The following is a 23,770-nucleotide window of genomic DNA, read 5'->3' on the forward strand; positions in this document are numbered from 1 at the left end:
CTCTGGCAGACATTCACTTTCGTGCACCTGTTACTGATCCACCTGTTGGCAATATTTACAGATGCACTGCTGCGATTCTCTTGATAAGCAGGTGTTGTTTGAGGGCGTAGATGGTCGAATGAATGCCATCAACGTATCAGTGGACAACTGGTAAAGTTTTCTTATACTAGTAATTGAACCTGTTACGTTTTCAAATAGTAATGTCCTATCACGAAGTTAAGGCTGGACAACGTCAAAACCAGTTGCGAAAATAAGCACAACACGAAACAATTTCGGGATTACACTTATGTTTTCTCCGACACTTTCTCTGATTATTCCTTATGGTTGACCCAAACACAACTTAATCTGCTGAAACAGCCAAATAATAATAACTCTATAGTGACCTTAAAGTTATCATAGTCGGAGATGAAGGAACTACAAAAAGACCGGTGGAAGATGCTGCGGGTCATGCAGTTGCAAAGGCAGTTGCGATAAGGGCCGAACTGCATCCTGGATGACTTTGAAAAAGGCACTTGGAGGCGGCATAGCGTCTTTTAAACGAATAAAAGAAAAAAGGACTTCGATTGTCAGGGACAACTCATAGAAAAAACACAGTCAAATATTCCGCAGTTATGCGGAATGAGCTTGCATTAAAAAATAAGCCTTTCGATATATTTTTTTTTTTTTGGGGGGGGGGGAAGGGTAAAAGGTCAACGGTTCAGATCACTTTGACTGAAGTAAATTATGTACAGGAAGCTATCTACACAGATGATAATAAACATGGCTTGCGTATAATGTGTTGTTCACGGTACTCTTGTCGGGTGCATTTTAGATAAGCGAGTGGAGGGGAATCTCGTGCAATCCTATTAAGATATGTATTTTAAACTTCCCTTCCCTTCACAGACGATGTGCATCTTAAACACGGCTACATTCTGCAATAAAAATTGATGAAATTGTCTAAAACGTGTCACGAGTTGTTAAACTGAAGCCTACTCGTTGCATTTATCTCAGTGTAAAAGTGTAAAAATGTTAGTTCAGTTTGGATATCTAAGTTTTAATGATGTACTTGTACAGTTTTATGAAAACAATCATTTCTAAACGGATGTATATAATGATAGTATTCTTGCATATATGCACTTCATTGTGCACGTGGACAGTTTTCTTTTTAAGTTTTATCTTCCGGAGTCTTTGTACTTTTCAAAGTCATTTGTCATGAAAATGAATATGGTAGACGAATTCAAATATAATTACATCTTTTCTATTGTTATGAATGATTCAGAAAATCCGATCGAATGCTTCGCTCTCGTTTTGGAAAGTGTCATTTTCTAGTTTGTCAGTCCCTTCAGGTTGTTGGACAGGTCACATGCTGTCACTGTAAGTAAACATCGGGTGTTTGAGTTTAAGCTGGTATGACATTCTTTAGTATTTTTTTATTCTTAGTAAGATATGTTCATGTTTCATTTTAATAGGAATAATTTTCATACAACGGAATTAATCTTGTCATAAGCTTTAAATAAATTTGCCTTTCATAACTGTAAGGTGGTAATCATAGTACGTGGCGCTAGTACTAATATTAGTATCCCTACTCCTACCTCAAGGACCGGGTACTAACATGAGCATATATGTGTCAATGGAGCAAGCCGGGTGTGATTCACACCCGGAGCTCTTTTAGCCTAATATCAACAATTCGAACATATTCCTTGCATATAATGAAATAAATTGAGTAGTTCTCTTATTTAATATCCGTAGTATCGAAAATCATTGTAGAAATAGTTGTAAAATCTCGTTTACCTTTCTTATCCTATATTTTTGTTTAGATCGTCCGCCATATTAGTTCAATTAATGATCACTTCCGTTCTCAGCCTCGTTTGTTTGTGTGCCACTATTTGGAAACGTAAACAAATCGTAGTAAAAATATGACGCAGTTTGAGTCAGAAATTCAACGCATTAAAAGTAAATACGGTTTATCGGCAACTTTGAAATTCTACCAAGAAGCCATTATTCGCCACTTGATTGATAATAACATAGCGAAGAATATCCAAATATGGTCTGGCAAGCCTTATATAGAAAAGAGGTTATGGCGAGAGTATAGCGTTATCTGTCATGGCGGACACGGTGACGTTAGTGTAACCCAGCCCCTGTGGTGTAACCATGCCAATTTATTTTATCGTATAGGGGCTTAATAAATTTAAAATAAGCCAAACTTCTTTTACGAGATGATCATACTTATGTCGTAGATTACTACACTATTTGTATATGCGAGAAAACTTGCCAGTAGCTTCTCGTGGGTCGGTGGTTTTTTCCGGAGTTTTCACGGGTTCTTCCTCAACCATTAATACTGGCCGCCATGTATAGCCTATCGTGTGCTAAAAAATGGCGTTAAATCCTACAACAACAAGAACAACTACACTATTTGTTTTTGGTTTTTTTTTTACTTTAGTCATGATTTTTTGTGCTCCATTACATGATATGGGATCAGCTAGTAGCCTCAACCACAACAAATCAAGCTGAGGCCATGACATCTAGCTAACGTGGCGAGTGCTCTCCATTCTTAAGGGCGAGTGTGTATGCTGTTATAACATAATAGCTGTATTATGTAATATTTTGATAGCTTTTAATTATTTTATATAGCAGTTTTAGAACTTCTCAATTATTTCGGGTACATTGAACGCTTAATATCAGGAGTCTTCATTTTTCTTGGTTTTGCTAATCGAATAAATGTCACTACCATTTTTATGCCAGTTGTACTGAAAATTATTATACATTTCTGAACTTGACACTGATAATTTTGAAGTGTTGTTTCCTGTTTAAATATTTTACATGCAGGTGAATAGTGTTGAAGAATGTCTCCAATTTTTAAATTGAAGGTGCCGAAATGACGAGACGTGGATTTATATATTATTACTCAGACCACGTGTCGTCAACTAAACCAGTTATAAAACTTACATACTAAATTAAGGCCGCGTAATCTTGAAGCTTGCTTATTCCTTTTTTTTTTTTATAACCTGCTTCATTAGAATTGTGTGAAAACCATATCTATAAAGGCGAATATCTTTGCCAGCATGACTCCCCGGCTAGATAGCAAAGATGGCGGCTGTTCGTCTTCGTCTAACAGACAATTAAAAGAGAGCGTAATCTTGTTCTATGAATATTAAATCAATGGAAGCATGAAAAAAAAAAAATAATAATTACAGTTGGCATTGATAAAGGTACGGCCACGTCGTCTGGGATTTGAGAGGTGAAATGATAAATATAGTTGTGGCGTCACAATATTGCATCCGGTCTGTCACCGATGTACTCAGTCGTATTCAAGTTTGATACTGGTAAAAACATGCTGCGCCGAGCAACGATGTCAAAACCATATAATAAATAATGAAATGAATACGAGAACCAATTATTAAGACGGGCACTTTTATGTAATCTACTCTGGAAACCTTTTAAGAGGACTGTATAAGTTATTATCGATTAGTCATCAACTTGAAACATTGTGGAGAACTTTTTATATAATGCAAAGACGCATATTTTTAAATGTGTAATCAAAATTCTGAATTAATCCAAACCTGCTAAAATTGATCTAAATTTTAGTGCAAGTTACATGGGTCATGTATGCGCATTTTCTCATTTTAAATTAAATTGTTCTTTTACACTTTGACACTAATCTTCTTTAACCAAAGTGTTTTCAATCCCGATTATTGAATGCCCTGCACCTTAACTGTCGACAAGAAACTTCCAGACGAAAATTATATATCGCTATGCACATTTGCAACGGTGGCCACGTACTAAACCTGGGGCCAAATTAAGAGCGCGTAGAGTGGAATCGTCACAATCGAGGGTAATACGAATTTGTTTATCTATATGCGTAGCTTTCATTGTGACATCACAGCTCTCGACATTCAATCCGGATTTCAGTGGAGCGCACCTTTAGGTTCATTTCGTTCAAAACTGTACACGTTCTTTAACATTGATTTTTGCCGTATGCACATATCAGGGCGTCTAAAAAATGGCCTTCTAAAGGAAAATGGATGTATACGAATCCAAATGAAGTGTTTACTTGCCACTTAAAGGTATGTATACTCAAATTCTAAAAAAAAAATGACACCCATTACTGAAATAGTCGGTGTTGGATGCCTACATGACCCGTGTGACTTGTACTATGTTCTCTTTCAGTCACACCGCTCCGGTAGCCTAGTGGTTAGAGCGTCCGCCTCGGATGCAGGAGGTCGTGGGTTCGATCCCCGGCCGAGTCATACCAAAGACTTACAAACTGGTACTAACAGCTGCCTCGCTTGGCGCTCAGCATTAAGAGGTTAGTGTTAGGACTGGTCGGCCTTGTGTCAGGATAATGTGATTGGGTGGGACATCATGCTACATTTCTGCGGCATGATGCCCCAGTGCTAGAAATCACTATAAACTGCCACATTGCAGACATCGTAGCGATATGACTGAAAAATTGTTAAAGCTACATTAAAAATCCAAATCACACACACACTCACTTTCAGTCAGCGTCAACTAGTCACATCACCGGAATTGACAAGTAACGTCACAGTGCGGATTATGATTTCACTAGTTTGTATCTCCAATTGTGTGAAAGGTGAATTTAATGAATCGCATTTATTGCTTAATGTTTTATTTAGAAACCGTGTACGTCTAGAAGAGCTACATTACTTTCAATTTGAGAGAGAGAGAGAGAGAGAGAGAGAGCGTTAAATTTGCGTTATGACTCGACTATTGCAAATGCCTTTGCCAGATATTTTGATGTCATTCTACACACAAAACTTGTGGCGTAATTTTAACAATTTCTATACAGTAGGAGAGGGAGATCAGGTCATGCTGTTAAAAATGGCACATTATATCCAGAACTCACAAGGTAGCAACAAAACTAATTGAAGTAAAGGAAGTCGTCAGTTTAAAGAAATCCAGTGCACCCGGTCATGATCGAATTTGAATAGAACATTTTATCTATTGCAGTGATAACTGTATAGACCTTTTCCAGGAAGTCGAATTTGGCGTTTTCCACTTCAATATTTAACGCATGCTCAATCAACGTAAGGCAGCTTTTAAGAGATTGTCATTCACATAGTGCATGTTCGTGAAGAATGTTTCAAACAAATTTGTAAAGGTTTGACATCTGTACACCCTTCACAGAAATAGTGTTTAAAAATCACGAGTGAATAGTTCAGTAATCTGCCTAAAACAGAAAAGTAGATATGAGCACAAAAAGCATGAGAGGACCAGAACTGCTGGCAGGATTTGTGGGCCGTGGGAAAAATTATCCCCCTGACCGTTGTGGTCCCCCGGAATTTGTCCTACCCTGTCCGCGGTTCTGGATAAGACTTACAAAGTTGGATGATCCATTTCTGAAAGAAATGGGTGGGTGGACGATTTTCCTATGTGACCAGAATTACAAAGGGGACGTACATTAATTATGTCAACAATTTTTAGGCAATTTTTTACCCCCCTCTCCCCCCCCCCTTGTCAGCAACTGTCAAACTTTCAGTGACCCCCCTAATAAAATTATGTCAAAATGTTTTTACCCCCCCCCCCAAAAAAAAAAAACTAACAATATTTTATACGGCTGGTTTTTATGCTAAAAATAGAATTATGGAAATTAAAAGGTCTACAAAAAAATTTTAATACATTTTTTTTTACTTGTTTAACAGATTTCACATTGACTATAACACTTTGAATTCATGAAAAAATCGAGACTTTATATTCTAGCTTCTATCATCTTCTCATGGGAAAGCCAAATGTTCCTCAATTGTTATAATGGGCATAGTGGCTGATTCATTAATTTCTTCAGATTAATACCATATGTGGTTAATCTGTCTACAGTCAACAATCTACATTGAATAAAAACAATATATGATGATGCAAGACTATAACTTCCTTGGAAAGAGCTCAACCGGTTTAGGATTAAACTGGTGGGCTATTGACGGGCGAGCGAGTGTGTGCCATACCAACGCACCGACTAATTTCCTATTTTTTGATTTATTAAATTTATTGTAAAAAATAACATTGTTGACGTCAATTTATCTTGAACTCTCCCATCCCCCATGTCAACAATTGTCAAACTTCTTCAAACCCCCTCCCCCCATTTTGTTGACATAATTAATGGACGACCCCAAATTGTACAGATCTACGTGTGTTTAGATGACTCTTCAAGACTATCTACTCGTGAAAACACGATGACGTACAAATCTCTTTGTTGCATATAATTAATTTCATAGTGGATAGATGCATACAGGTGAACACAACATTATCAATGCCAACGTAATCAGATCCCAAGCCCAATCTGAGAAGCCACGCGAGTTACACATAGCTGATAGTACTGTAGCAACTGGCCATGCAAATGTATCGCAGGATGAGTTAACACATTATTATCCATATTTGTTGAAGGAGTTAGCAAACTAAGGAGAGAGAGAGAGAGAGAGAGAGAGAGAGAGTAAATTCCTTAACCAATCGAATGTATCATATTTAACAGTTTTGGGATTCACATTCATTCCCATTTAATTTATTAACTAAATGGCAAATCTTTGAGGAATCTGCTTAATATATGATGTGCCGCCTTTGGTGTTCATTGTTTGCTGCTAATTAGACAAGTTGTTTATTTTTGGATTATTCATTACCATGCAGTCATGGGGGGGGGGGGGGCTGAGTTAAGATGAAAGTCACGATGCAGTAACAAAGCAATAGATACTCATTTATTGTTAAAAATATTTGATGAAAACGTACAGTTCAACTCCTATACTTGTGGGCTGGCATGTTATTGTTAACTACCATCTGCGGCGATCTAAACTGACAAATATTCTATTCATGTAAGAAGTGTAGGTCACTCGAGTTGCCCTATGTCAGATGCGCATGACCGTACCGGATGCAGCTCTGGGATAGGTTTGGCCAGCTAAAAATAGTATCTGAAAATGATCTATAGTGTTTGATTAACTTTGTTGACATGGCTGATTAGTCTTGCATACCTGTATATTGTCCAACTTAGAGTTGGTGGAGACCCCAATTCACTAATGAGGCACAAATCAATGTCGCTGACAGGTTAACTCATTATATGCGTTTCTTTCCTTAAAGCATACTTTTTTCTATATCATTATACGTCTATCATTCCAAACAAATTAAACAATAAAAAAAAGCTTGGATATGAAAATATCGCAACCTAAATGGTATTACTGTCGTTAGTGTAATTAGGAGCAAATTCTGTCAGATAAAGATGAAAATTAAAATTGAAGATATAATTAAAAAGTCTCTGAATCAATCGTGTATACTCTTTGAGAAATTTAAAAGCAAATTTTGAATAATTATACCCTGAACATTCATTTCTTGAGACTTCAGAATGTAGGTCGCTAAGGTCATGATACAGACGTAACCATTATTTACGCACGACTTTTGTGTAAAACGAGGGTTGTGGGGAGTATAAAAGGCGCTCGAAATTCACTTGTACGTTTTACTATAACAAAACAACCAAATAAATGATTATTGTTGATGCATACATTTTTTACGTGCCAAATGTTGTGATGTTCATTGGTTATAAAACATGGGATACTTACGTTACCGGGTCCAAATAATATGAAATCAAAATCAAAGGATTGAATAAACCCTTCGAAAATGTAATCATGGTTCATATGTCTGAAAATAAAATCTTGATAAATCTATCAAGTAATATTTTGAGAAATTTTAGCATAAATAATGCTTAATAATACGTACGTTACCGATACATACGTGACAAAGATATACTAAACAACTGAACACGTGATGATAGCCAGCCAACTTTGCACGCTGAAAGATGTCATTCCACTATCTTTCAATTCTCAGTATAAAAAAACCCACCAAGTACAACGAGGACAAGCCAGTAAAACTGTGTTATACTCTATGTACTAAAGCCCACCTATAGGTAAGCGATTCCAATTAAAACTTTTGATTGACACTTACGTTTTTATTGGACTGGAATAAAATAAGAAAGAAAGAGATGATATCATACATTAAAATATAGTGACCTCTATATTTATAAGCGATGTAATCACTGTGTATAAAGTACTGATACATACGTTACAGAGCGTAACGAATGTATTAAGACTTAATCCAGAACAAAATGATTATCAGTGTAAAATATGAAAGCATTCCAATGGTCAAATATTGATCAACTACCCAAAGACCAGAACGATTTGGTTGCTACTGAGTCTGTTTACTACAAGGTAGACTTACTACAACGAATTCCAGATGAAGAGTTAGAGGGTACCAAAATCTTTTACACAATGTAATCTTGGTTGAAGAGGAGACTTCTGTGTGGTGTGCACGTTAGCGTCTACACAATTTTGGTTCGCCACTGGAGTGCGATCAGCTCCGTGCAAAAAGTATATATATCACCTCTGACAAGGGTCCGCGAGTGTCTGAGTGGTCTAAGGCGCTCACCGTTAGGGATCACTGCCATCTCACCTCTGTGTTCGAGTCTTTGATTCGGCCAATGTGGATATGTGAGAAAGCTTGCCAGTAGCTTCTCGTGGGTCAATGTTTCTTTCCCGGGTTCTTCCTCCACTATCTATTTCGGCCGCCAATTATGGCCTATCTTTTGCTGCAAAATGGTGTCAAACCCTACAACAACAGCAACAACAACAAAAAGAGGTTGCTACCATGCCACGACCTTTATCAGTCGCGTTACAACAGATTCCGTAGAAGGAAGTTAATGACACTATTCAGACTGTGGAGGATTACCAACACGTTTTACGAGAACTTTGTCCTTTGAATTGGGGACGTCGTTTAGTGTGTGTCTTAGTAACTTTCTCTCTGGGATTTCGTTTACCAGCAGATTCCATGTGGACTCTTTATAAACATTACTTATCACCAAAACATGATGGCGTTTCCTTTAAATGCTCAAGAGATACCCACTCTGTTAAACTCGTTGCGCTTTCATCTCCAAACTTCTCGTTTTCTGTTTGAAGAAACGTTTCTTTGTGAAATTTTAGCGACTCCGGATATGTACGTGATTGGAAAAGTCTTGGTTTCGAGGCTTGGACGAATGAAGTGGCATTCATTGCCCATGATTTGTGTAATGCATTCAAAGGAAAATGCGAGCTTAAAGTGCTCATTGAAAAGGTAACTGTTAAACCTGTGTTAACCGCAGTGTCAGAAGAACCCGACCTCGCGGAAAACCATACCATTCAGGACAGGACCGTCATTGACATGGGCATCCCCAAAAAGCCATTCCGGGAGGACACCTTTGAGACTGTGCCAAACGTAGAGACTCTAAGTACAAACATTGCGAAGTGTCCCGAGGAAACCACAACCTCGTCATAAAAAATGCTGTACAGTCACTTGTTTATATTCCACTTTGATCGTTTTGATGTGTATTTTATCGACGAACTTAACCATTTGGCTCTTATGTATTTTTGTATTTCGTGTTTAATTTTTAACACTGTGGAATAAACGTGTCCTGAAAAAGTATAAAAAGCCTTGTCTCGTCTGTTTTTGTTTCAAGCTTTTCAACACCTTCGTATGGATACCTCTGCTGTCTCTGCTACCTTTTACTCCACTTTCAAAGTCATCGACGAAAACGTTGATCGTGCTAGTTGGGACGCCTTGTATCTTCGCCATTCCTTTAACATGTTAATTGCTGGACCCAGCGGTTCAGGCAAATCTGATTTTGTCAAACGTTTGATCGAACACAAGTCATTTGATCGATCGTTTACATCAACGTATCGTGTGGTGTTACAAAGAGTGGAAATCTCCGCACAGCTTCACGCAAGAAGGACAATCAGATTCCGTCGTGTTTGTGGAATAATTCTTCCCGAAGACGACGGGATCGTGTCTGACCCCAGTCAAACAGATGGGTAATATTCGACATGTTAGGAGAAGACGAAGAAGAAATTAAACTGTTGTTTACGCGCAAAGGGCACCATCGTAATGCCAGTGTCATTTACATTATCCTAAATTTGTTTCAACAAACTAAAGCCTATCGCACCATCAGTCTAAATGCTCATTAAGTGGTCTTGTTTAAAAGCCATAGAGATAAATCGCAAGTTGGCCAAACAGGAACGTCTTGGCTGACTCATGCGTACGACGACTTCATTCAAAACCCCTCAAGGCTATTTACTCGTGGATTTCAAACCGACCACCCCGACTATTTGCGATTTCGTACCCATTTGTTTCACCACTGGTGCCAAGACGGAGGGCATGTGGTCTACACGTCCCCGTTGACTTAAAATATCTATCAAAACCTCTGACACTTTTGGTCTCTTTCACACATTGTCAACATGACGTCCCTTCAGTCTTATCTTCCCAATAAACGGATTCGTGCCTTGTACGTCATCAGTAGCGAGAGAAATCCACACATACGTGCTAGTGTCTTAGAAGCCAGTCTCAAAGAAGTCTTATGATGGTTTACGGTGACACCACATAAATCACTTCAAGGCAACATTCGCATCGCACATCAAACCAGATACATTTTTCGGCGGCACGATTTACCCAAATACATCCAAGTATACCCAAATACACCCAAATACTGCCCAAATACACCCAAATACTGTCCACAAACACGTGATACTTTTACAACTAAAGAGATTTTAAATTCATTGCAAAGTTAAGTTCTGGATTACACCTTCGACATTTAGATACAATTAGCTATTGTGTGGTCAAATTTTGACTTTTGGTAATTTGCTGTTTATTTCTCTTAGAAAACATATATACTCTGATGATCAATATATATATATATATATATATATATATATATATATATATATATATATATATATATATATATATAACCAAATACTTCTGAAGACCTCCCAAAAATATATATTTAAATGCTACTAAAACATGCCGATACCATGAAAATGCTCTCAAATATATATAAATATACCTAAATGTACTCGGATGTTTCTATTCTATCTCACAACTTCCGCCTTTATTTTCATAGGCCTGATAATCATTTCTTTATTCGCGTTAATTCAAGTTGTATTTTCCGCTGCTGAGTTCGTTCGGCAGTTTGTTTCGTTCTATTTTATGCAGTCTCCCACAATTTAAATAATTATCTGATAATTGACAGTCATCGGCTGAATTAATGACATCAACCTTGGTTCTTTCGAGTTCTCTGTCGCAACGGATAAGCAACTGTATTGTGCATGGCTGTACTGCGCCTTTTTGGTAACTTTTGACGCTGTAAAGGTGACTACATTCATATACGGGTGTAAGTGTAAAGTCAAATTAGAATTTAAATAATGTTATGTTTTATCTTTTATTAAAGTGGCGAAAATACATTAAAATAGCAGTTATTTCCTAAATACAGATGTATCTGTCATACAACTAGCAATAAGAGCCGTTACAACCTTATATAATTTATTTCACAATGCATTAATTAATTATGTACATGTGCATGTTACAAAATATTTATTAACGGTGCTTTATATCTGTTGCCCGTTCAGCTCTTGGTCTTTTCCGTTGTCCCGGTTTTCGTCCGGCAGTTTGTTTCGGTCGCTTGCACTTGTATGTTCCATCTGATGAATGGACATAGCTGGACTCAGCTACTGTGGCGATCGGAGCAGCAAGAAATTTCTTGAAAATTTTCTTTCTCCGTTACACTCTTTGAGTACCAGGCTTTTTTGTCCAAAAGAAACGAAAGAGACTGACCAAAAAGCCTGTAGATGCCAGTACCATACAAAGCTCGACGTAGGTCTATGATCTGCGTTTTTGTAACGGAAAATAATCTGTCTACAAGTTCTGGGAGCTTTAGCTGTTTCCAATCAGTGGCTTGTTTTAAGCGATTGTTTAGGGACTCTGCATTGTTATTGGCCCATAACTTAGAAATGATATTTGCTTTTAGTGGTTGGTAAACATGTTTTAAAATTTTACCTTTGAAATGTGTTTCATAGTAAGTTTTAAATCTCGGATATTTATCGAAATAGACAGAGAGGTAGTCTTCTCGCTTGAAAACTCGAGGTTGTCTTTACTAAAAACTAATCCGTCTTTGTCTTCACTGAAGATTATATTTATAATCTTCTCCCTCTCTTTCTCATTAGAACCAGTTTTTTGAAGAAAATGCCTAATGTTATCTTTCAGATGTTTTGTACACAGCAGATAAGTTGCTTTGGGAAAATTGTTTGTTGAAGAATTTCGTAATGCTTTCTCATCATCTGTGCCAAATGTCAAATTTTGTGAGTCTAGTTTTTCTCTAACATGGAAAAAAAAAATGGTGATAAGTACGCTGCTCACCATCCCAGTGAAGACAAAGAGGTCCTAGAAAAATTGGATATTGCATAGATTTTCTGCTAACGATGCTTCTGTTTTTATAACACATTGTTGTTACAAACACTTTGCCAAGATTAAACGTTCTGTCGATGCCGATCACACTGTCTTCCTCCCCCAAACAGTTTTTTTTTTAAAGTCTAATATTTGATCGTCAGTGTACATAATTATAAATGGTTGTTTGCCTTTCGTAATAGTAACAACCTGGACGAAAGGGTTGTCGTGTAGCTCTCCGATTATTGTCAATATCTCGTCCGCAATATTGTTTCCAGGCACCCTCAGAGGTATTTTCTTTGTGTTTTCTCTGTAGATTTTATCCTGGAGTTGGCGACCTGATTTAGGGGCCATGAAACTGTCATCATCAGCCATCTTGCTTACCACTTCCGTCGCCCTCTTCCTCCCCACTTTTTCGTATGCCATTTGGAGGATACGTGGATCAGTTCTTGTGTACGATTCACGACTTTTTGAGTTTCCATGCGGATGATTTGAATTTGATTTCTTTACACCTAAATACTCAATCACCGCGAGGGTTTTTAAATGGCTAAGCCATTCGGGTGATTCAGTTACAGTAGTAACTCTTTTCCTGTAGCTCTCATCGTCTTTCAGCTTAGTGTAGTAGCGATGAAGAGTTAATATATCTGTGGGTTGAGAATCAACTGGAACATGTTATTCCCCCCCCCCCATCTTTTTCAAGCAAAACTGACCATTTTTCTTGAAAATGTTTTTTTAATTTGTTTTCCTTAGTTACAAGGAATACGTGGTTTACAGTGATGCCCGAGGTAGAGTCCCATGGCCCACAGTCATCGAGAAAGTCGTTCCGTTTTCCCCCTTCATTCTGTTGATGCCTCACTACAACGTGAACATTGTTTTTGTGTCCCAAAGGTACTCTTTCTGCTGGCGCATCTTCACTTAAAAGCGTTTTAAATAGTTCGTCATTTTCCAAGAACCTGTTTCCTGGATTTTCCTTAACTTGTTGGCGCTCAGTACTCAGTGGTACAATGGCAAAGGACTGTTCTTTTTCTTTGGTAAAAGATATATCTGCTTCACTATCACTGTTCGCATCAGTTAAATCTTGAAGATTATCTAAGTTGTTCGATGACGAAATTTCACCTTCCAGTGATATTAATGATACATTAGAGCAACACCTTTTGGGGTGTAGACTCCCTGTAGCTGCCACTGAACTGGAAGATGAAAGTCTGCGTTTGTGGCTAATACCATATTCAACAGTATTGTTATCCGTTGATGGATACGCTATCATATGTACCGCATGAATAACAGCTGCGAAGTGATTGACGGCGTACCACTTTCCCGGTCCTGGTGTTGGTACATCTCAACTCTTGTACCAAAGGATTGCTAGCTGCCGTCTGTTCTCAAAATTTCCAGATGGTTTGAATTCGGTGTTCAAAGTTTTGTAGGCGATATCATTTGTCCCGTTTGCGTATGGGTATATTACTCTTATTTTCATGTTAACAGCATCTGCCAAAGCTATAATTGTCCACGCATTGGAGAATTTTCCTATGACGGCAGAGTCCAGACAAGACTGTGCGTAAACTGCTAGAAAGCAGGTGTATTTGAGGTCTCTGTGGATGCAGCATGTATTGTTCCCCGCTTGTAAGAAGTTTTATACACGTGTGGTACCTTAGTTTCACTGACATGGTTTCGTTATCACAAAGCAAGATTGAGACGGCATTGAAGAGGCAGTCTCCGTCAGCGCTTGTCGTCAGGGGGATTCCATTTATGTGGTCGACGTAATTCTCTATCATCTCAGCAGCGACTGGATCAACGTCTGGCAAATAAGACGTTGGCTCTTCTGGAATTTGTAATTTCACTTTGAACATTAGCTCTCGCTAAACAGCCTCCTTTAGTTTATCTATGTTCTTTGATGCCGCCGCCTAGAGAGAAAAGAAAACTGCATTAAAATAGTCGATAAATACTGGACTTAATGCAGATTTTGAGTTTGTTCAGACATTAGTAATATGCATGAAACGCGAATAGCATCGAGATTTGTTTTATCATCCCAAAACGGCATGGGTAGACGCATGTATCAAGGATATGAAGATCGGTAGCGTTCTATGAGATGGCGTTATGCGCACGGACAGACAAATGAAGAGGTACTCAATAAGATACCTACACATATTATAGACTGTTGCATAGCTTGAAATCTCCGCTTCACATCTATAGTTTTAGCCTAGAAATACGTGGTACCATCACAGAACGGCATGGTTAGATGAACGTAGTCTGTATATAAAAATATTTAAATTCGCAAGCGAAAATGAATAAAAAATACAAACATTTTTATTTTGCATCTGTACAAATATTTTTTGGCACAGATGGCTTTAAAGTGATTAGAAACTTATCAATTGCTATCAAATTTATCCAAGCTGGTGGTTGTTTACAACCCATATTGAACATGCCTATAGGGTAGAGAAGTGCTGCTGTAATCCGATTCACACGTGTTACCGCGTGTTACAACCACAAGTAGCCGAGTATACACGCGTTACATCAATTACCATTGCGGCGCTACAATGACAGTTAAAATGATTTACAACAAAAATATATAATTTATAGTGGTCCCCTGTTGTTGTTTGTCAAAATCGTCTCGCGAGAAAGCCAAACCAATATACTCGTTGGAAATCAACGATGTTGACTAAAACTCCTGAGACTAGCATCGCACATTTGTGTACTGATTTGTATATATATTGTATATGTATCGTATTTAGATGCAAAAAAAAAAAAAAATTATATCTTTTTATCTCTTTATCTTTTTTCATGTTAGTTCTATGTATAAATTGTAAAGGAAAAAAATTAAAGAGATTTTAATCTCTTTTACTTTTTTTTTTTTGTTTATATGCATGTATTAAAAGAGTTTTGATATTCTGTATCAATTTATTCATTTGTCATCTCTTTATACTACACATCTCAAATTGTGGATTCATGTATTAATAGCTAAATAATATGCATTGGGAAACCTTTAGCACTTTCATGCATGTAAAACCGATACGTATTAAATTCAAAATTGTTGAACATAAAAAGCAGGGTCCAGGTACCTAGTCCCGGGCAGACAAATGTGTAGCCAATACTATCCAATTTTTGTTTGACAAAAGACGCTTTTTAAATAATAACACTAATTTAATACAACGGTGAGTGGCAATAGACATTGAAAAAATGGGCAATATAACAGTTTTACGAAGAGATTTGCTTCGTAAACTCTAAGTCAATCCGTTTCTCAATTCCGAGAGAGAGAGAGAGAGAGAGAGAGAGAGAGAGAGAGAGAGAGAGAAGAAAGGAAGGAAGTTCAAGTCATTTGATGTAGTGTCACTCGATGATGAAGACGTGACTACATTCTTGGGGAATTGAAGGTACTCGGGATCGAGCTGCAAAAGACAAAGCCTGCTTGAGCTTCTGGCCCGCAAAACTTTATTGAAATACTCAACACATTAAACTTACATTTCAATATCAAACTACAACAAGCTCAATTTACGGATATAAGAAAACATATTAAACTACGATATTCTTTCAGTTACCAACATCATACTTGTATAATATCTGTCGTTTAGAATGTAATACAGATAATTAAATATCGAATAAATTCACGATAGCAAAAGAATCTAAAATTCAATATTTCAGACTAATACCGTAATTGAAATATATTTTACTGAATTAATTCTAAAAAGTCAGCATATTAAACTCTATTATTTAAAGAGTATTTTATTTCTAAATTAACTATTACTGAGTATGAAGTTGGTAGCGAACGTTGCTTTTACTATAATCAATAATATAGTTATAAGTAAATATGAGTTCTTCAAACAGTTAAACTTTCTAATACATTATGTTAAATAATAGTAAAGAAATATTAAAATGATCTAATGTTTAAACATACTGATGTTAGGTTAATATCTTAACACTAAAAATTCTTATAACACTAAAAAGTCTTATCCTATGAAAAACTGTACATAGACGGTTATCTTACCTGCAAAGACAAAGTCTGTTTGAGCTTCTGGCCAGCAAAACTGGTGTCGGCCCGTGGCTGGGGCTTTTTATACCCGCTTTCTTAAGACAACGCCAAATATCGCGCGTTCCTCGCTCTTTGCGAAGGCCAGAATCTCAAAGTGAGGCTTCGTAGTCTTTTACAGATTATTGTCTAGGTCTATGTACATTATTACGTAAGTACTTCTGCAAGATCAGCACATTTGCTCTCCATAGGAATCTTAGGAATCTGTCTAGTTCGCTATTTTCGTAACCTGATGAATGTACTCTCTTTTTGTGCTGAGTCAGAGATACAAGTAATGTTTTGTATAAGACGGTTCGTACTTGATCATAATAGCGTAATCATTGTTGAATAGTAGTATATAATTGTAACACGAATAAATGGATTAAATCTCAATATATTTTAGTAGAGGATTACTTTCAGTATGATTTATCAATTTACTTCTAATACAATTTAATCAAAACTTACTCTTGAAACAATTTAGAGGAATTTTTCAATCTTGTTACTTGTACTAAAAAAATTCTGTCCTAATAACAGTATGGTTTTATAATAATTTTAAAACAGTATTATCACATAAAGTACTATAACGATATACACATGTGAATGAATTTATGCCTCATCTGATGTGAAGACTGTACATTTCATCATGCTATAAACTTCAACTGGTGCGATTGATTTGCAATGTCGTGTGATCAGGCTGTATCATAAGTATATCACACATTTAGTTTAATATAAAGAAATAGAAACATTAGACAAATTAAATTAATAAAATTGTGCATAGGCTGCATTTTTTCTAAGATAAAATGGTCATTTAATCGGATGATAATCCATGATTTTGCATGATAATTACACACATAATTAGGGATCTATACAAAAAATGCATTGCGAAAAGAAAGTTGTCTTTGCGTGTTCTAACCTAAGTAATGTAATTATTACAAATTGTAAAGTAACTGCTGATACTTACATTCTGCAGACGATGCATGGCCATCAGGTAGTCAAACTCATTACCATCCAATGTACGACACGCATACGTATTCCAGATCAATATTTCCCCACATTTTCAATTCATCGTCTGAAATTTCTTGAACAATTTGATTTGCATCCACCACATGGAAACCTGGCTCCGCATTTTTTTTTACTGAAATTAGCCATGATTCACTTACAGATCACCAATACAGAATAAAGAAAACAAGAAATGTGCAGTATTTAAGCTTTGTTTCGAATGAGAGAGGAGGTGATGAAACTTAATGATTATATACCTTGCATTTGATTGCTTGTAACTAACAATAATGTTTCTTACAGATGGTCTAGCAGTTTTTTAATGATAAAAAATACATGCCGATAATTGTCAGTACTCAATATGAAGTCATAAACAATTCGAGGCTGATTTTAGCAGCTTGCTGGTGAACAAATATTAATTAAGTAAATGAGAGCTTTCCGCTTGATCACCTTTGTTGGCATTTTCTTTCTTTGGTTTCTTTTTGTAATCCTCGTCAAGAAGCACTTGCGTTTGCTGATCCTGTTCGGTAATTCCTTTCATTTCATTTTATGCGATTGCCGACAACTTACCTGTTATTGTTCACATTTTCTAATATTTATAATTAATTCCTGCCCAAAGGCCTAGTTATCTTTCTGCTATTCAACTTGTACCAAGAGGCCATTACTCAATAACTGCATGAAAACGAAAACAATAAGAATTGTCTAATATGTTCCAATTTGCACGTATGTAATAGTGCGGTTTTTTATTTTTGCATTTTGTTCATTAGATGGCATAATTATTTTATTCGTTTTATATCAGTAAACAGTCGGAATTGATCCTCATCACGTGAAATTTAGTTTGGTTCAAAAGAAATTTATTTGAACATGTGGCTCTGATTTGGTATATAAATATAACATGGAAATGAGACAGTAATGAGACAGTGAAGTCAAAGAATCAGTTGGAAACGATCAGATGGAAACGATCAGACACCAAGTTATAAATAGATTCGTTAACTATATCAACATTGGTGCTGAATTGGATTTTTTCCTTAGCATTTTTCTATATACTATGTATATAGAAAAATGCTAGGGAAAAATCCAATCCAGCATGCATCCAAGGATTTAAGCCAAAGGTAACAATTTTTGCACATGTATCATATCTCTCTCTCTCTCTCTCTCTCTCTCTCTCTCTCTCTCTATATATATATATATATATATATATATATATATATATATATATATATATATAAATTATATATATATATATATATATATATATATATATATATATATATATATATATATATATATATATATATATATATATATGTGTGTGTGTGTGTGTGTGTGTGTGTGTGTGTGTGTGTGTGTGTGGTCAGAGTCTATATTTTTTTTTAGCAGAAATAAACATCAAGTAAATAAAAGAAAACATTTGACCACACAAAGGCCAGTCCAGACACAGAAACTATATAGCAGACAAAACATTATAGCATATACATAGCCAAAAATTTTAAGAAAAAACAACACAAAAATATCAGAGAGTTTGAACAGGAACACGTAAGTCTTTGAATGTTTCGAACAAAGAGCCATGGGGGGGGGGGGACACACTCGAGGCCAATAGCTAATTATATCTAAATGTTGAAGGTGTGTCCACAAATAAAAATTAACATTATCGTAGAATATAGATATCTAAGTTTTAAGTATGCAAATTAGGGACATATATATGTCGTCCCGGACTATGTCGATAATTTCCGAGCAAATGGTAATTGGAGATGTACGAAACGTTTCGTACAACGAATTTCTAATTGCTTTAGTCATTTAAAGTATTCATTTTTGACCCAGAACTTAACTTGACAATGAATTTAATTAATTTGTTTAGTAGTAAATGCATCAGTTGCTTGTCTCTAGACAGTATTTGGGTATATTTGGGCAGCATTTGGGTGTATTTGGGCAGTATTTGGGCATATTTGGGCAGTATTTGGGTGTATTTGGGTATATTTGGGTAAATCGTGCCACCCTACATTTTTCACAGAAACAAAGTAGCCTTGACACAACTGGCAGATCTCCGCATCGACAATGAAACGAAAAAGCAAATCATTGTGAAACCATTTTGTAGCGGTTCTTTAGAATGTGTCATCATTCTCTCCCTCTTAAAATCATAATGCCACAAAAAGTCAACCCCAAGAAAAAAGCCACTCCCCGACCCAAACGTGTCCAGAAGAAAAAGAGCAGTGGTATCAAGACCAGGTCGCAGCACCAGAAAAAAAAGTTCTAAGAAAAGACCTCAGAAAACAGCTTCTATCCGCAAGAGAGGCACTGCAGACCGGACGTAACCTTATATCACAAGTCACGACATGCGGTAACGGTACTCGTGTCTTCAGTAGCCTCCGTTTCTTCCACTTCACCGTTGCCAGTGGTGCCAGCCAGGCCCAATTTGACATGCGTCTTTCCTAATTTGATGAAAAAATGGAAACCAGTGACACCAGGAAATTCTCCTCCAGCGGTGACAGCCTCCTCCTCCTATTTAGCTAATGCGGCAGCTGCTAACAACGTACCCACACCCAAGATCAAAGTTTTGAATATTGAATTTCATTTGATGAAGGACTATCTGTAATTGAATGGCATTACATTTGTTGTTTATTTGAATTTCCCATTTTGTGTATTCTGTAATTTAACTGTCAGCATCGCTGACTGGGGGCTCGGAGCTTTGAATCTATATCACTACTTCATATTCTAACAAAAACGAGCCAGGGTGGGTTTTCTGTAATAATTAAAGATAATACTAGGAGCACCCCACCCCAACCTAAGGTAGTCTACGAGACCTTTACAAGTGGTTCGTCTATGATGTTTCACAAAGACGCATATCGAATACCCAGCATCAATTTGTGCCGGGTGGTTTTGTGAATCCACAGCTGGCTGGTTTCCTCCCTACACCTGGTACCGGCTGCACTCGTATACAAAGTGAAAGTCTGACTTGCAATCTTGAGTTAGCACCGGGTCCAGGAAAACGTAAAGGATATTTATTATTGTTCTCATGTCCTATCCTCTCAGCCATATAAATTCTGGTTTTGCAGATATATTTGCAAAGCTATTTTTGGAGTCAAACACACAGAAACATTATATCGAAAACTCAACGACAATGATGCGATGAGGTGTGCTGGTGTACTTACTGATGGCAAAGATGTATTGTTGAAATGACATTATAATCCCTTCAATATTTGTAGAAATACGTTTGCTAGCGCTTATGATCTCTGGAAGCACATCACCGCTGTCAGTTCACACTCTCATCACAAACACGTTAGAAAGCAGTGTTCAGCATTTTTCATGGTAAATACTTACCCAACAAGATATCACTGCACCAAAACATGTATTCATGGCATTTCCGAACGTAACTGATGGGCAGTTCCGTACTAAAACGACATTTGACCAGTTAGCAGTATCTGAAGTTTCTCTGTTTAAGCGGTCATTAGAAACTCACGGAAGTAATTATTCCTAACTTCGACAACAATCATGTCGCAGATGCATATCGCATTTTGTGGTCGTTCATGGACCAGCATCAAACACACTGACACGTATCTTCAGATTTCCCCAAAAAGACTTCACTGGGTTGTATTCGATTTATTCTTTTTCATTGGAATATTGAATGTAAAGCAGTCTGTGGCAGAAGTGTTCTTTCACGCACCTGTTACTAATCCATCTGTTGTCAAAATTACATATGCATTCCTGTGATACTTTTGATAACCAGCTGTTGCTGGAGGACGTAGGTGGTCGAATGAAGGTTATCGACGAACCATTTGAAATCTAGTCAAGTTTTCTCAAACTAGTAATTGAACCTGCTACGTTTTCAAATAATAATGTTCTATTACAAAGTTAATGTTGCCCAATGTCCAAAGCAACTTGCGAAAAAAAAAAGAAGCACAATGCGAAACAGTTTCGGGGTTCCACTGGGGCTTTCTCCCACACACTTTCTACGACGACTCCTTGTGGTTGACCCAGTCTGCTTAAAACAGCAAACTAATACTAAAACCGCGGTAATATTAAGTTTATCAAAGTCTGAGATAAAGCAACCGCAAAAGACCAGTGAAATATTTATATTCCTTGTGGATATTCCAGCATTGTTAGATGCTGAGGCTCCTACGTTTGCAAAGGTAGATACGTTCTGGCAGGGCTGGCGCAGACCCGGCCAGACTATCTGGTGCCCTAGGCAAGGTTAGATTCTGGCGCCCCCCCCCCCGGAAAATATCAATTTCCAAATTTATAAACAATAAAAAAAAATTAAATATGCGCCCCCTGAAATCAGTGCCCTAGGCGGCTGCCTAGTTTGCCTATATGGTAGCGCCGGCCCTGCATTCTGGACCGTTAGAACTGCATACTGGATGACTTTGAAAAAGGCAATTGGATGCCATATATTGCCTCGTAAACGAATAAAATTAGAAAAGGACATCGATTACCAGGGTCAAATTGTAGAATACCTCCAGTCAAGCATTTTCGCTGTGTGCGGAATGAGCTTGCATCAATGATTCTCATCATGTGAGAAACCGGAATCGTTAACCTGAACTTAACAGCAGGATATGGAACTCACTGGCTTGCGCAAGTAGTGACACCCAATCACCTTGTATATGTTGACTAATAACAGCTTCCATCAACAAGTTGCTGCTTATTCAGCCAAAGGCGGACAAAGTCGTCTGCGAGTTTTTTTTAGCTCTACCTTCGGAACTCGGTTGTGTGGGTCAAAATCTTGTTAATGAGCCTTTGTATTTACTTGAGCGTCAACCAACACCAGCGAGGCGACAAAATATTCGAAGCGGAAGAACATCTCTGAAATGAAATGAACAAAATAACCTCGTTTTTGTTTATGAAAGACAGATGACAACAGCTTAATCTATAGCAATTTATTTTACTGGTTTTTTTTTATAATAAAGAAAGAAGAAGAAACAACGACATAATATATGTAATACGATTGTCCCAACATACATGACTATCTACTTAAAAGAGTCATGGTAAACTTTCGTAGTTAATTATGGTCTCATCTAAGTCTTGTGCTCAAAGAATACAACTTCAATTTTCAACATCCTTCTATATTATTGAGCATTCTGCAGGTAGCAACCTATCTGAAATATATTGCAGAAAACTATACTGGTGGAGAGGGCTAAAGATAACATGATTTATGAAATACTTGCCTGTCACTATTACCTTGCTTACCTCTCCTGAGATACAAGTCTCCTCATCCAAGCTCACAAGCCCATCCTCTCAACGGAAAAAACACCCATATTACATTATTTATAAGGTGTATAGATTTACCCCTATTCCCCATAAAATCAAAATTTTAATATCAGTCATACGTCACCTGTCACTAATGCCTTACTAAATTTGCCTGCTTGGTGAAAATCTGATGACGTCATGAAACTGATACAACTTGTCGTACTTACAATTATTGAAGGAGTGTTCTGTAACTTAGTCGGTAGTTAAGTCAAATTTTACGCCATTACAACCGGCCCAACGAAAAACTCCTTCACTATGGTGTGTCAAAGATCAAAGGCAAAATGGAAGACATGGGCAGAGATTGCTTCTGTGACTGCCCAGTGGAACATGTGTACCTGCTTATTGCCCGAGGGACGATATTATAATTGTGCTGTCATCGGAGATCGTCATACAATTACCTCTAAAACGGCTGATACACAACTAAACGGGCGAGAGATACTAACTGAATTTTGAAGTGGTTTATATGGAAGATAGCTTCTTCTCCGGACCACAAGCCATCGAGAAGCACTCTTTCTGGTCACAAGTGAGCAGCCTATGTCGGTCTACAGACGAGAGCGGAGTTCAGGAGCATGTATTGGGACTCTGATCGGAAACCGGTCTCGACTTGACCAGTTACTTATTTGTGATGAACACTGGACACCAGGGGGATCCAAGCAGATATGGAATCCTTGTGGGTCTTCAGTTTGCAAGAGCGAGGAACTGGAGCGGGTGAAAGTGATGATTTCCTACGGGAGCCAGGTCTACCTGCGACTTCAACGTTCCTTTCAGAGAAACGCAGACATGAATCAATGAGGAATGGGCTTAAAACGCTGTCAATCTTGTCCATTTGTACCCGAATTCCCCTTGGGCTGACAAGTTTAATCCCTTGAAGTGTATAGCCTTATGCCATTCCTGAGACAGTAGTCTCCATCGAAAATAGTTCCTGCTTGGGGGTGTTTAAAGTGGAAAGGTCAATGATAATCACCTCCCTTTTAACCGTGACAATCTGGCAACATAAATGCAGAGACTGGTCTTATTGTAAACCCTCTACTGCAACCTTCAGTAGATGGGTGTGCACCTATTCCCGTTAATGAACAAGCCTTGGTGAAAGGTGATGGGGTTTTGCCAAAAAGAATGACGTTCCCAGAAACAAAGCAACATTCTTCCTTTAAACTAAAATGGATCAACACATTCCCCGTGATTCCTATCCAAACACCTGAACAGCGGGCTAGCTGAAAACCATGAGGAAACTGGGAAGAGGAATACACTAAAGGACTGGAGTCACCAGGGCCAAAGATCTTCTCCCTTGGCCTCTCTGGTTGCCTTGTCTCATAGGGGATGGGT

General features: G+C 37.4%; 1 long non-coding RNA gene across 1 annotated transcript; it reads right to left on the bottom strand.

Moving 5' to 3' along the window:
• Positions 1–1,037: 1,037 nt before the first annotated feature.
• On the bottom strand, positions 1,038–3,234 carry LOC149788559 (uncharacterized). Its single transcript, XR_016424409.1, has 3 exons — positions 2,985–3,234; positions 1,771–1,861; positions 1,038–1,351 (listed from the first exon to the last, which is right to left on the bottom strand). It is a non-coding gene; the product is annotated as an uncharacterized LOC149788559 (long non-coding RNA).
• Between the last annotated feature and the right edge of the window lie 20,536 nt (positions 3,235–23,770).

This window comes from Sinohyriopsis cumingii, chromosome 11 (assembly GCF_028554795.1).
Source record: "Sinohyriopsis cumingii isolate HCF-2022 chromosome 11, ASM2855479v2, whole genome shotgun sequence".
NCBI classification, from domain to species: domain Eukaryota; kingdom Metazoa; phylum Mollusca; class Bivalvia; order Unionida; family Unionidae; genus Sinohyriopsis; species Sinohyriopsis cumingii.